This window comes from Gobius niger, assembly GCF_951799975.1.
Source record: "Gobius niger genome assembly, chromosome: 8".
NCBI lineage: Eukaryota > Metazoa > Chordata > Actinopteri > Gobiiformes > Gobiidae > Gobius > Gobius niger.
The window spans coordinates 34,160,518-34,173,469 of record NC_136859.1 but is presented as its reverse complement, the minus strand read 5'-3'; the positions used below and the strand labels follow the sequence as shown (position 1 = coordinate 34,173,469).

The 12,952-nt window shown below is 42.5% G+C and overlaps 1 protein-coding gene across 1 annotated transcript in view; it reads right to left on the bottom strand.

Moving 5' to 3' along the window:
* The window catches only part of LOC306966096 (cortexin-3), a 30,554-nt gene extending 18,377 nt beyond the window's left edge, over nt 1-12,177 (bottom strand). The window contains exon 1 of the mRNA XM_079560727.1: nt 12,092-12,177. The gene's annotated coding sequence lies outside the window, so the exon portion shown is untranslated. The remainder of the gene's footprint in view (nt 1-12,091) is intronic.
* Nucleotides 12,178-12,952: the final 775 nt, after the last annotated feature.

Sequence of the window (12,952 nt, the reverse complement as noted above, 5' to 3'; positions counted from 1 at the left end):
CGTCATTTTCCCGTCATAATAATAATAATAATGCCATGTGACTTCTTGCATTTTTGTTTTGGTCAGGTCATGTTAAAGGCACACTGCGTAACATTTTGGACTATACTTTTGCCATCAGCACAAAACATGCTCCCAATGACCAGCTCGACACTGAAAACGCCATCACTGCAGTGGGTAATCAAAGAATGGATTTGGATGTATAAATCGGAAATTCTACAGACATCTCCATGGAGACGAGCTGGAGACGTACCCACTCCTGGTAAAGTTACAGTCATGTCTTAGCAGAGCTGAGCCGCTCGCAGCAAATCAATCATATTGGATTGATTTTGGAAGTCTGAATCCACACCCAGCCCTGCTCCTGCCTTAGCTCCTGCTTCTCATCACCTGGTGGGACTTTCACTGTGAGTATAGCTGCTGTTCTGCAAATCCAAGTGTCCAAAGTGTACAGCGAACCTTAATATTGTCATCTTTAGCCGGCACAAGGTCTCTGAACATATAAGCTTTCACCCGGAAACAGAAAATATGCCTAATCTTAACAATAACATGTTTAAATATTGCACTGATTCAATGTTCCCCCATAGACTTATATGAGACAATGCAATTTCAAGGGCCTTTTTCTCAAAACACATTTTTCTGTCATTGGGGCGACACTATGTCCACGTCAGTCGGACCTAAAGACTTCACATTTTCCAGCCTTGGACTGAACAATATTCGGAAGATTTTTTCAGAGGGATTTTTTATTATTTATTATTATTATTTATGAATGTCAAAAAATAAGGCAAAAAATTACATTTTTACAAATTTTCCACTAAAAAACAGCTTATTTTAAAACTAAACAAGAAATCCTAAATCCCCTCTGAGAAAGTCTTGGTAACTCATTCATCAATAAAATAAAACCATACATTTGAATGTAGCTCTATCCATTGTTCAGATTTTGTCGCCGAAAAGATGGGAAATTTGGGGCATTTTTAGGCATAAAACACAGAAAACATAAAACACCTTGTTCTTATATGAAAAGATAAAATGACAGAAAACTTGCAATGTATTTTTTTCTCACATTTATGCCAGTGATCGACAGCAAAAGTTTCAAATTGATATCTGTAAATATACATTTTTTCCCTATTCACCTGCAGTGTCTCGCCTTAACATAGAGAAAATGCACATCTCTCTCCCCCTCCTGTTGTTTACGTCTGTGCCGTGAACCTCAGGCTGAAAACCTGACCTGTCGCATTAGCTTTGTCAATCTGTGAACAAAGTTGGATTGTTGGCAGAGGAGTGGACCATTGTGACCATTGTGGATTTTCACTTGTGAATAGTGTCATATAGGAACCGGAGAGTCGTTTGTGTCCACCTTGGAAATAGGACATTGCCAAAAAAGCATACAACTTTTCCATTCCCTGCAAAGCTGTTTGGGACAATCCGGCACATAACAATTTGTCCAGAGCGCGACAGCGGTGGCTCCGTCGGACGATTCGAAACTAAAGACAAAAACACAATGCACTTAATCACGGCCGGCGATCTGCGTAATTACTCGGCACAAAGTCCTTCTTCGTTAGCTCTGGACCCGCTTGGAAACACACACACAGAAGAATGACGATGCTATCTCTGCTCCCAAATAATGAGAGGAACTCAGCGGAGTGGGCGGGGGGGGAAGGTCACACGCTTCCCTCGGGGTGACCTTGACGGACACAGAGCTTAAAGAGAGGGTTTGATGAAAGGAAAGTCTGTGTTACTGGACTATCAGGATCTACGAGTACAAAAGTGGCTTGTTAGGGCTGACACACTGAAGACGATCGACCCCTATATAGGTGAAGGTCCCATGTCAGTGTGGACAGAGCCTTGGCCCATTTTCATCACCGTAGACAAACGAGGCGCCGCGGGTGAAGTTGAGATTTAAGGACATCAGTTTGAAGGTTTTGCTACAGATTACACACATTAATGCATGGAGAATGTATTGCACGTTTTTTTCATCCAATGTTTACATATTAGACATTTCATGCGTAAAAATAGGAAAAAATATGAATAATGGATTGTAATAATTTAAATTTTGTTGACATGCATTATGCAAAATGTACAAGTTGTTACCATGTTATAAAGTTCTCTCATCAGATAAAGACCTGGAGCTGTGTTTTTTTCCACTCACCTTTGAGTAATTTTTTACTCTTCCCCAGAGGCTGTTCTTCACAGCTTCAGTTCACAACCAGCTCCTCCTGAGGTCCTACATATCCAGTAAATTATGTCCTCCCCTTTTCATCCATCCATCCGTCCGTCCGTCCATCCATCCATCCATCCATCCATCCATCCATCCATCCATCCATCCATCCATCCATCCATCCATCCATCCATCCATCCATCCATCCATCCATCCATCCATCCATCCATCACATTGCACCAGCCCCTTATGGCTCCTCCTGCAGGTGGTGGGTCCACGGAAGGAAGGCCTTACAATTCAAACCGGGCCTCTTAGTCTGATCATGAGGAGCTTGAGAACCGCTCTTTGTCTGACCCGTCAACTAGGACCTAGGGCGGCACACTAGCGCAGTAGCCCCCACCAGGACGGAGCCTTTCTTTGTGGAATTTGCATGTTCTCCCACGTTGCAGCGGCATCGAGGGATGGGTTAAATGCAGAGGACCCCTACGGGACAATAAAGTATGCAAACAAAACAAACAAACCTGTTTGCCATGGGAGACCCTAACAGGGGCATGAAGCACCCGATAACATAGCTCCCAGGATCATTTGGGTGCTAAAACCCCTTCACCACGTTAAGGTGGTGGTTCCAAGAGGATCTCTTGCTTAAGGTAAATTATGCAATGCTGATGTTAGTGGGTATTTGACCTTTCAGTGACCCAGCGGCTTTTTATTTTTTATTTGTCCTTTAATTAACCAGAAATGTCCCACTGAGTATGTGTGGTTTGCTTTCCTTCCCAACCCATCTCATCCAACACTCCAGGATAAATCGAACAGGCCACCGTTTTTCCATACTGAGATATGTTCCCACCTGAGTTTAGACGAGTTGATGCGTACCTGTCTGGTCTTTGTGCGTACACTCAGTCACACACAAAGACCAAAGATGTTGTATTTAGACTCTCCCAGCATATTCCTATAGCTCCAAACAGGGTGGTACAAAGACCAGACAGGTACGGATCAACTCTAAGCTCAGGTAAGAACATATGTCAGAATGGAAAAACGGTGGCCTGTTCCTTTAAGACAACATGCCATCCAAAAAAGCCTACCAGAAACCCTATTAAACACCAGGGAGACCAGGGAGCATCCTGGAGGCCAATGGGATGGAAATCGATGTGTTAGAGTAGGTGGGTGGGAGGGGCTTACAGGGAGATGTGAAAATCAGTTCGTTTTCTAAATATTTTTTGTTTCAGCTGTTTTAGAGCAATATTATATTTTCTAATCAACAATGTGTGAGATAGTAAGTCAGTTTCTTTGTCTTTTGCGGTTCAAAGCTCAAAGAATCTAAGCTAAAAAAAAATGGCGATTGTTTGTTTCCGGGTGAAAGTTTCTATGTTCCGAGATCCACCTGGCACAAAATCCTCTCTGAATCGTGATGCTGAGTTTGTCCCAGTCGCCAGGAGCCAGTCACAGGCAAAATATTCCGCACCTGGCCTTCAGAGATGACCCCGCGGTGCCGCCTGACTGTTATCTGACATCTCATCTGCTCTCAGCTCACACCGGAGCGCTGGAGCCGCAGGACGCTCTCAGACATCAACTCCTTCAGCCTAAACTCGTGTCACTCGGAGCGCCGTCGTGACACCATGGTATTGTTTGTGTCCAACACGTCTTGTCTTCAGTGCTTAAAATGGCTATCCTCCAATACTAGTCTATTTTAGTCTACAGCAAGATTAAATGAGCCGCATGGATGATCGAGACTCCCCCTTTATCAGCCGGGGCCCCGATGTAAACAATGAGACAGATATCCAATAAAGGAGTACATTAACCTCTTAAAGGGATATTTCATGATTTTTGACATAGGGCCTTTGTTATCCAGAGTGTTAGATTTCTGGATATATATATATTTTTTATTCATGCTGTCCTTATATTTGAAGAGTTTAGTGGTGCTGGGCTAGTGCTAGGCTAGTGCATGTCTATGGTAACTAGTAGCCTGCATTGAAAACCTCTTCAAAATCATGGGGTCGTCCTCCAAACGTTGCCATATCTGATTTGTAGAAAGCTCCTTTGTGAATTCCACGTGTTGTAACGCCGGCCGCAGGTAAACAAACTACTGTAGATCCGGTAAGCTAGCAGATCACTCCGCCGCTGCGTAGCTACAACCAGGAAGCTGATGCTGCTCAAATATAAGTTATTTTAAATGCAAAATGCCTATATTTCTAAAATGATTCAGTCAACACAGACATTTATGTGGGTAGTCTGGTGTTATAAGTGATTTGTCTCAGGTGCACTGTGCTTGGGTCAGACTGTTTTTAATGCAGGCTACTAGTTACCATAGACATGCACTAGCCTAGCACTAGCCTAGCACCACTAAACTCTTCAAATATAAGGACTGTATGAATTAAAAGATATATATATACTGTATATCTCCATAAATCAACAACACTCTGGGTAACTAGGAAATGAGGCCCTGTGTCAAAAATCACTTTAAGCCCCACCTGAACTGAGCACATTTTCTCCAGTTTGGCTTTACACAAATAAAAGCTTCTTGAAAAAAACAAAACAATGAAGCAATGACTAAAACGGAGATGAAAACGCAACAAAAAGCCACAAAAGAGCGACAAAGAAGCGACAAAAAGGTAATAAAAAACAAAAATGTCAGAAAAGTGACTACTACTACTGCAACAACACTAGGAAGAAGATCAGTTTAGATGAGTTTTGTAGGTCTTAGCTTTCAAATGAGGCATTACACTTGGCTATAGGCTGTAACCTTTTAGAATCGGGTAAAGCTGAACTGTTGATAATGCGCTCTGTAAAGATGGGAGTTAAAAGGTCATTATATTCGTCTGTTGATGGAGAACATTTGGAGAAAAGCTCTCTCTCAGGAGTGACCACTTTCACCACAGACCTCCAGCTCGTGTGTTTCATTTGACGGCCAGAGCGAGAAGAAGCTTCTGAAGACGGAGGCGAAACGTCCTCAACCCATTCAACCCACTCAAGTCGACGATATTTCAATCCGACTGAAACCCATCGATAATCTGTATGTGGATTTGGCGTTTCTAATGACTAGAATCATTTACAGCCATCTCTAAAACTCTTCCTCACTTCCTAAATACGTCGAGGCTTCAGCTTGGCCCCATAAACACCTTTTCAGGAGAATGGCCCAGAACTGATATAATGTTGGATTATGGGCTTTAAAAATGTGGAAGGACAGTTTTGAGTTTTAACAAGGACGTACCGGTGAATGCATCCGGACAGACAGAGCCGGTGCTGGCCCTTCTGGGGCCCTGAGCAAAAATCCACAGGGGGGGCCTACAGTTCGCATCCCATGGTTATTCGACAAAGAGCGAACCTATTTACGGTCAAAAACGATTCCACTGTGCAGTAGTGCAGGGCAGAAGTGGAACATAATGACCTCAATTATGTTGCTCTCACACAGACCTCACACAGTATAAGCTATGCTGTGTGAGAACCACTAACCACTAAACCACTGTCAGACTGGGATTCAGGACTACTAAATCCCAGGCCCAGAGGGGATAATTAGTCTATTATCCCCTCTTTTTAAAATGGTAAATGTCAAATGGTCACATTCTCTCACCTCTGGTCCCTGACCCACAGTTTGGGAAACGCTGATGTAAAACTAACTGAAACCTGCGCCTGATGGTTATTTCTGTCTGACCACTGAGAATTAGCCTGTGAATAGCCCAATTCGTTTAAGACTGTGTACATTCAGAGAACCAGAGTTACTGTCCGTAATTCAACTCATCTTCAGTGAAACAACACGCAGTTTGACTGAGATGCGGGGCCCTTGCGTCTGCGGGGGCCCTAGGCACCTCGCATAGTTTGCCTATAGGAAAAAACGGCTCTGCGGACAGAACAGAATGAAGCGCTGATACTGTAGAAGACGAAACAGCTAAAGTCAACAGGATTAACCCGAGGATTACTAAAACCTGTGTGAGTGGAGTGAAATACTACTCCAGGTGTGACGAGATGAGATGAGATACGATCGACATGAGGAGTTCCCTTTAATTCGTCACCCATTCGCTCTGATTACACTTTCACTTTGAAACAGCATGTCCTGTTCATCGTGCACAGCCTTTGTATACAAGTATAAATCAGTGAAGAAAGGACTGATTCCAATCGAGAAACACACACCGATCCATAAATGTGTTGTTTTCCCTCCGCTGCTCGGCTAAATCCGGCCTCTCTGAGCTCGGGCGGAAAGTATTTTGGTGATTGTCTGCGCTGCTGGCTCCGAGCACAGATGAAAACTCGCAGCGATCCAGAGGGAAGTCAAGGGACAAGGACATGGGCGCTGTGTGCGAGTGTGGAGAGTGTGTTTGTGTCTGCGCACCGCTTCCACACGGAGACGAGCCAAGCCACTAACACACAGGGTTTCTGCACTTGAATTAAGAAAAAAAACAGCTCATTGCAGTAAAAATGAGATCAAAACATAATCCTCATGCAGATAGTTTGCTTGGCAAGTCAGATTTACTCAAATTGAGGTGAAATATTCTTTTCATTTCCGTCATCTTTTGGTCATGATGCTTGCAAAACACATACTTACTTAGAAATAGTGGCAGTGTTTGCGATTGGCCAGTAAGTAAAACCAAAACAACTCCAGGTCTGTTTTTAATACGTAAGCAACATTGTAAAGAAAAAATTGAAAATATAGAGTGTGTATAAATGAACTCTATCCTTCTTAAAGCTGCTTCCACCTATAACCACTGCAGCAGCAGAACTAATCGCCTCCTCAGCCCCTCTATCTCCTCTTCTTAGACACTACAGCCACCAGTGTTTATTCCCAAGAGGAGGCAGTTTCTCTGACATATCTAGATTTCCCTTACTTAATCACACACTAATTGTGAGCGAGTTTGATTGTTTTTGCACCAAAATAAAATTGTTTAAAAATAATATGTAGTTTGGACTTATTTGGTTCTCCTCTGAAATGAGTAATGCTCATTTGATAGACTCTGGATTTGCATAATTAGAAAATCTAAAAGCGGTTTGACATTTTCCCCAAAGTCACGCAGCCCCGTGCCCTTTATCAGTTCAACAAACTGCATTGACAGCATCGCTCTGGACTGAAATGGCGAATCCTCGTTAGAGACGTCCCAGATTCTCTGTGTGATTCAACATGAGACGTGCAGCGGTGCGTGGACTGCAAGTGCGATACAGTGAGAGCTTGTATGAAATTTTAATTCAAGAGATAAATCAAATGGATTCTACTTAAACGTCTCCTGCAGATGGACTTCAGATCATGACTTATGAATCAGGATGTGCCATTAGGGTTGGAAATTAAAAAAATATAATTTGTGCTTATTTCATTGTCAGCCATGAACGTTTTAGCATTTGCCTGTTATTACAGTATTACATCATTACAGTGTTATTACGTTATTGACTCAACATTGTTATTACAGTGTTATTATGCTATTGAATCAACAGTGTTATTACGTTATTGACTCAACAGTGTTATTATGTTATTACAGTGTTATTATGTTATGGAATCAACTGTTTTATTATATTTTTAAAGTGTTATTATGTTATTGACTCAACAGTGTTATTATGTTATTACAGTGTTATTACGTTATTGACTCAATAATGTTATTATGTTATTACAGTGTTATTACGTTATTGACTCAACAGTGTTATTACGTTATTGAATCAACAGTGTTATTACGTTATTGAATCAACAGTGTTATTACGTTACTACAGTGTTATTACGTTATTGACTCAACATTGATATTACAGTGTTATTATGCTATTGAATCAACAGTGTTATTACGTTATTGACTCAACAGTGTTATTATGTTTTTACAGTGTTATTATGTTATGGAATCAACTGTTTTATTATATTTTTAAAGTGTTATTATGTTATTGACTCAACAGTGTTATTATGTTATTACAGTGTTATTACGTTATTGACTCAACAGTGTTATTACGTTATTGAATCAACAGTGTTATTACGTTACTACAGTGTTATTACGTTATTGACTCAATAGTGTTATTATGTTATTGAATCAACAGTGTTATTACGTTATTGAATCAACAGTGTTATTATGTTATTACAGTGTTTTTACATTATTGACTCCACAGTGTTATTATGTTATTACAGTGTTATTTCATTATTGACTCAACAGTGTTATTATGTTATTACAGTGTTATTTCATTATTGACTCAACAGTGTTATTATGTTATTACAGTGTTTTTACATTATTGACTCAACAGTGTTACTACGTTATTACAGTGTTTTTACATTATTGACTCAACAGTGTTATTATGTTATTACAGTGTTTTTACATTATTGACTCAACAGTGTTATTATGTTATTACAGTGTTTTTACATTATTGACTCAACAGTGTTATTATGTTATTACAGTGTTTTTACATTATTGACTCAACAGTGTTATTACGTTATTACAGTGTTTTTACATTATTGACTTAACAGTGTTATTACGTTTTCGGTGCCTACAATCTGCTGCCGACTGTTCATTTAGACGCTACATTTCCCTGTACACCAAATCGGTTATTCATTTCAGTGTTTGAATGTTTGATGCCGCCCTCTGAGGCCGCTCCTGTTGTGATATCGGGCTATGCAAAACAACTTGATTTGATCTCTTGCATACATCACCAATAATGATCATGATTGCAACGTTACGCAACACAAATCCCACATCCCCAGAAGCCCCAGTACACCGCGCGATCACAGAGGTCTTCCACCTGACTGTGATTCACTCACTTTGTTCCTTCTTTGAAACCTGATGGAGAATTTATTTAAAGCAAGAGCTGGGCCAAGGTCAGATGTTTGATGCGCTGGTACCATCTAAATGCATCACTTAAAGCATCACCGAGAATATCCCTCACTGAAATGGATTTAAAGTCCACATTCCCCCTGAAGAGGCCGGAATGCTTTAACACTAGTGGGATGTGGACCCGCAGTTTGAGAACCACTGCTACACACAATCAGACAGGCAGCAGAATTGATTTGAAGAGCGAAGAGCGGGTAAATGATTTTTTTATGGAGCCACACACTGCTAATATGAAAAAGCGTTACACTACAAGTACATTTGCAAAGTCATTACAGCCGCTATTAACGTCTGCCTAAATGACTGCACACTCCACGGCTCCGGTCGCTGCACGAGCTGACGACATGTGAGCGGACGGGCTGCCAGAGAGCACTCCCTGCATAAGGAACATATCATCAACTATTGATTGAAATTACGCTCATGAAATATGGATTCATAGAGTTCGGGCTATAGGTCCATCATGCTCCGCAAATGAGCGTGCAGATTACCTAGACCCGAGCGAGAGATTCAGATGGACTTCTGGCCAATTTTAGATTTGAATTCATTCGGAGTATCCAGCACTGTAACAGGTCGAGGAGTTTCTCCTGCACGCAGCACCAGTATGTGGTTTGATAAAATGTAAATAATAAATCAAGAAGCTGATGTTATGTAATGTGTATTGGTATTCGACGTGCAGCAGTGAGGACGAGGTGATTCTTGCACAAAACTTTCATCATAAAAATGCCTCGTACTCACGTTTTTATAAGCATAAGTGCGGATAGAAGAAGTCGCCGAAAAATGCTTGAATTGAGAGAAATCACGCCGATCTCGAGTAGGTTTAGACTGTCTTGAAACAAGATTACCACAAAAATACAATAAATTAACTTCTGCACGTAACAGAAGAAAACACTTGATCTGAGAGTGACACCCAAATAAAAGGTCAAAGGTAAGAGAAAACAGGCTTGTTCCATTTGCAATTTATTAGGGCTGGGACTTTTTTTTATTATTATTAATTCAGATTAATGAATTACATAAGGTTTAGTGCGATTAAAATGTATGAATTGAAATTAATCACACTCTACATTAGCGACACAGATACTTTTTCAGTTTCCTTTTTTCCTGTAGAATAGTGGCGTAAAAACCTGTTTATTAGCAAAACAGACATATACTTCTTTAAAAAGATCATTCTCCAAAATAACTCAAACTGCGTCCGTCTTTGAAGTGTTCGAAATACAAGCCTGTGTTACCAAGTTTCTCAAAGCGCTACATTATTCATTCATGCCACACTCGGTGAAGGGAAGCTTATATTAGAGCCACAGCTGCCTGACTGATGGGAGCGAGGCAACCAGTCTGCGCCATCGGCTGCTCCGACCAGGCCCAGATTTACGGGAGTGCAAAAGGGTGCATTGCAACCTCATTTTGAAATGTTTGCACCCTCAGTTTCAATGGCTTCCCAATGTATTTAAGGGTGAGAAACTCTATTTGCACCCTTTTGAAACTCGAATGCACCCTCAGTCAGTTTGGAGCCGGTCCTGGCTCCGACCATCACCAACATTCATTCCATTGAATGTGGTGGGTGTGGTCGGGGAAACCGGAGTACCCGGAGGAAACCTACACAGACACGAGGAGAACATGCAAACTCCACACAGAAAGACCCCGTCCAGGTGGGAATCGAACCTGGGACTGAAACACAAGACTAACCGCTGTAACACCGTGCCACACAATGATTGCATATCTCCACTTCAAGTTAAAATGTAGGAAAACACAAAGAAACATCTAATATATTCCTCTAATTATAAATACAACCCAGAAATAAATGATGCTTAAATGCGATTAATTGTGATTAATTCATTACAAAGGCCATAATTAACTCGCATGAAAATTTTAATCAAGTCCCACCACAAAATTGTTTATAAGCTTGTCCAAATCTACCCAAACTCAGCATACACTCCCTTCATTAAAGCCCTGCCAGGTCAAGAAGTTGATGTTTTCCAACGCAGTAAGAAAATAACATTGATTAAATAATTCAAGCTTAGTCAAATCAACGATGAATGAAAAGAAAAATCGTAAGAAAAATCGCTACACCGAGGCAGAGTCAAAAACAGCCTAAAAAAGATCCTTGTGTTGCATCATTTTAAACCTGTCCCTTAAATAAAGCCACTCGCGCGCTCTGGCCTCCCCGTCTGCCGCGTGTGCCGCGTGATAAATGGAGACACGCCCGTAGCCCGGGACCTCGGGAGCGGGGACACGACACCGGCAGGTCCCCCACCTCCGGCTGGCTCTCTCAGTCCGCGCCGCTCTCCATAAATCACGTTCCGCCGCTCGTTTTTTACGCGCAGCAGCAGACAGGTCTATGGCACCGTTTAGCGGGTTTTACTGCGCGTTTGTGTCCGGTGTTACGACCTCCCGCTGTCTGGTAATCAATGAGACTTTCACGACAACAAGGATTAAGCCATGTTTTTTTTTTTTTTTTTTTTTTTTGTGTGTGCAAACCTTGAAAAAATATGAGCCAAACCGTGCTGGCAAACATCATACATTTAGATCGCCGAATCGTTCAAAAAGTGCGTGGGGAAACTCACTACCCCCTTTTTTTTTGACAGATTACGCATCAAATATATTTTATGTTTCATTTCAGCAGCAGCTTTTGCAGATTTCTCTTGGTGTCCTGCCATAGCCTTGAAGACAGTGCATTTGAATATCTTGAAAACAACATTTTCGGAATCACCCATGCCACCACTGGCCCTACATCAGCCAGGGTTTTGGAGACCTGCTTTCGTGCGCCGTGGTAAAGATGTGACTGGGACATCACCGGGGCTTTCGTGGTCGTAGCGGAGTGACACATCGGCATCTAAACAAGTCCTTTCACGTGAGAAAGTCGTCAACACAACCCGCTGACCAGCTGCTCATCATCTTTACCCTGTACAGCATAACAAGTTCTTTTATTTTTACGTAACGCTAAGTGGAATTAAAAGAAGCCTACGGTGACAGTAAAATTACGCACGCTATTCATTCAGGCTTCACAACAGTGCGCGCAAAGGCGTCCAAACCGTTTACGATGAGGTGGTGTTCATGAGCAAACTGTATGTACCCGTCACTGAAGCGGCAGGAACGCTCCTCCTGTAGTTTAGCCCCGGTTCACGGTGAGATCCCGGTGCGCACTCGTCCCATATCCATAAACACTAACCTGTTGTCGGCGAGCGAGGCTCCTGGGGCGATCTCCCGTCAGCGCCTGGTCTCCATCGCGCTGTCCTGGGGAATGCGCACTCAGTGTCTTGGTGGTAGAAAGGGTGGAATTGAGCCCGGGAGTGGCGCAGTTCGGTCGGCTGTAGAGCTGTCGCGCTCGGTCCTCTCTGGGCTGGTGCTGCGCTGGTGGATGTGGTGGTGGCGGTGATGCTGCTGCTCCTCTCGTTCGTCCCCGCAGACACACTCACGCACGCGCGCGCGCGCACAGACGAGATGTGGCGCCCCGTCGCTCGTGGCAACCTGTTGCCATAGCAATCCGCCCAGGTAGAGGCTACAGAACGCGCGGAGGGGGGTCAAGGTGTGGCCATATGCTTGGGCACGAGGCTAAATATAGTCGCAGGATGTACAGTAGGTGTGAACAGGCTGTTAGGAGAATTCCCACGGGTCTTTAAGCGTAGATTGCCATGACAACAGGCCCCTGGGTGTCACATATTTGATTATTGACTGTAATGTTCTGGCGGTGAAGGTTAGGGAGAGACATGAGCCATTATAATTGAATTTGAAAGTGTTTATATTCGTTTGACAGGAAAGTCCCATCTGTTCACAGTAGAATCTGAAACATCAGAGGAGATCCTATTGAACATGTTTTAGTGGCATGGTTCCACAGCAGATCCTGGGACCCAGGATTGATTCCCGGACCTTTCTGTGCAGGGAGGGAGCGCAAACTCAGCACAGAATCTATGGGCTGCTGTGGCTGTTGTAAATAAAGTTGACCTTGACCACAAAGGCCACACATGCTCCGGCAATTATCATGTGTGTAGGTCACTTTCTTAAATCAAGTAAAGGTGTTGTCACATGTGTC